Source organism: Schistocerca serialis, chromosome 2, assembly GCF_023864345.2.
Source record: "Schistocerca serialis cubense isolate TAMUIC-IGC-003099 chromosome 2, iqSchSeri2.2, whole genome shotgun sequence".
Taxonomy (NCBI): Eukaryota; Metazoa; Arthropoda; class Insecta; order Orthoptera; family Acrididae; genus Schistocerca; species Schistocerca serialis.
The window spans coordinates 794,210,068-794,212,754 of record NC_064639.1 but is presented as its reverse complement, the minus strand read 5'-3'; the positions used below and the strand labels follow the sequence as shown (position 1 = coordinate 794,212,754).

The 2,687-nt window shown below is 45.4% G+C and overlaps 1 pseudogene; it reads left to right on the top strand.

Moving 5' to 3' along the window:
- The first annotated feature begins 795 nt into the window (after positions 1–795).
- Positions 796–913, top strand: LOC126458787 (5S ribosomal RNA; annotated as a pseudogene).
- The last annotated feature ends 1,774 nt before the right edge of the window (positions 914–2,687 follow it).

Here is a 2,687-nt window from a genome sequence, read left to right as displayed (position 1 = left end):
AAGCATTCATATAATTTCATTTAGTATTGCGATGAGGCTTTCTTCGGTCAGCATAACCCTCTTTAGTTCACCAAAATCGTGATGATTCCACTGTTTTCCCTTCACTACTTGTCCGTTGTATGAAGGATGATCAAAGGTCCAGTGGTAGTTTGCACAAAAAGAGGCAGTCTAGCTATATATCGTCATACGCCTTTAAAAGTAGATGGGAATGATCGAAGAGACAGATGAAATTTCTCAGTATCTGTTACGCAATTGCATAATCTACGGGTACCACAAATTTGCTATGAAACGACATTACAATGCTGTGCAAGAAGGATTTGAAGATATAATTGAGAATGACAGAGCAAAAAAATTACAATGAGCGGCAGACGGGGTTCGTTGCTTTGTATGTGAAGAAGGACTTTATGGTAAATTTTCAGGCAAGGAGCATGTGATACGAGTAGCAAAAGTAAAGGGGCCTGCCTAGTAGATTTTTCGATTTAAGAACCTCTATTATCGAATTTGTGAAGGGGAGCGGACTGCAAGAAAGAAAATTAGAACATCCGGAATGGACTGCAAACCTCACATTTCAAGCGGACTTGACTGCGAGATGCCCACAGTTAGACATTTCAACGTGAGAAACGCTCGTTTCTAATTTTATGGGAATGCATTTGAAAAGAAAATCGCATTGTAGAAGTGGCAAATCCTCACAAGCACAGCCCAGTTCCTTATATTCACTGGCATTAAAGGAAACGCAAGGATTGAATAAATCATTTTGCACTTGAAAGAATTTCAAGGGAAGTTTTATAAAGGTTTGCCAACGGCCTTGTCGCAGTGGTAACACCGGTTCCCGTCAGATCACCGCAGTTAAGCGCTGTCGGGCTGGGCTAGCACTTGGATAGGTGACCATTCGGTCTGCCGAGCGCTGTTGGCAAGCGGGGTGCTCTCAGCCCTTGTGAGGCAAACTGAGGAGCTACTTGATTGAGAAGTAGCGGCTCCGGTCTCCATATCCGCATCCAGTGACGCCTGTGGGCTGAGGATGACACGGAGGCCGGTCGGTACCTTTGGGCCTGCGTGGGAGGAATTTTCTAAAGGTTTGAGGACACTGTCAACCTTACATCTGTTTTCGAGACCATTTTCCGTTTCATTTGAAAGCATCCCTTTGCCTCTGCATATGTAACTGACTGATCTGCAATATAATTACCTTTTTAAAGGCAAATCCTTTAATGTCAAAGCTGTCCAGGACGTCTCCATCGTTATTCTGAGGGAGTGTTCCATGTCTCCATAATAAGATTGTAAAACAGCTACAATTTTTCGATGAACATACCTGAGTGAAAGACCTTTTTCGATTATGAAATTAAATTAGTGACGATTACGTCGCAATCTGAGCGTGAAAATCTGTGAAACTGTCTGCGTCTGACTGTATGCCGACAGTTTGCCCCAGATAAAAATTATGTCTTTCAGAGCACCAAAAATACGAGGGCAGTTCAATAAGTAATGCAACACATTTTTTTTCTCGGCCAATTTTGGTTGAAAAAACCGGAAATTTCCTGTGGAATATTTTCAAACATTCCCGCTTCGTCTCGTATAGTTTCATTGACTTCCGACAGGTGGCAGCGCTGTACGGAGCTGTTAAAATGGCGTCTGTAACGGATGTGCGTTGCAAACAACGGGCAGTGATCGAGTTTCTTTTGGCGGAAAACCAGGGCATCTCAGATATTCATAGGCGCTTGCAGAATGTCTACGGTGATCTGGCAGTGGACAAAAGCACGGTGAGTCGTTGGGCAAAGCGTGTGTCATCATCGCCGCAAGGTCAAGCAAGACTGTCTGATCTCCCGCGTGCGGGCCGGCCGTGCACAGCTGTGACTCCTGCAATGGCGGAGTGTGCGAATACACTCGTTCGAGATGATCAACGAATCACCATCAAACAACTCAGTGCTCAACTTGACATCTCTGTTGGTAGTGCTGTCACAATTGTTCACCAGTTGGGATATTCAAAGGTTTGTTCCCGCTGGGTCCCTCGTTGTCTAACCGAACACCATAAAGAGCAAAGGAGAACCATCTGTGCGGAATTGCTTGCTCGTCATGTGGCTGAGGGTGACAATTTCTTGTCAAAGATTGTTACAGGCGATGAAACATGGGTTCATCACTTCGAACCTGAAACAAAACGGCAATCAATGGAGTGGCGCCACACCCACTCCCCTACCAAGAAAAAGTTTAAAGCCATACCCTCAGCCGGTAAAGTCATGGTTACAGTCTTCTGGGACGCTGAAGGGGTTATTCTGTTCGATGTCCTTCCCCATCGTCAAACGATCAACTCTGAAGTGTATTGTGCTACTCTTCAGAAATTGAAGAAACGACTTCAGCGTGTTCGTAGGCACAAAAATCTGAACGAACTTCTCCTTCTTCATGACAACGCAAGACCTCACACAAGTCTTCGCACCCGAGAGGAGCTCACAAAACTTCAGTGGACTGTTCTTCCTCATGCACCCTACAGCCCCGATCTCGCACCGTCGGATTTCCATATGTTTGGCCCAATGAAGGACGCAATCCGTGGTAGGCACTACGCGGATGATGAAGAAGTTATTGATGCAGTACGACGTTGGCTCCGACTTCGACCAGTGGAATGGTACCGTGCAGGCATACAGGCCCTCATTTCAAGGTGGCGTAAGGCCGTAGCATTGAATGCAGATTACGTTGAAAAATAG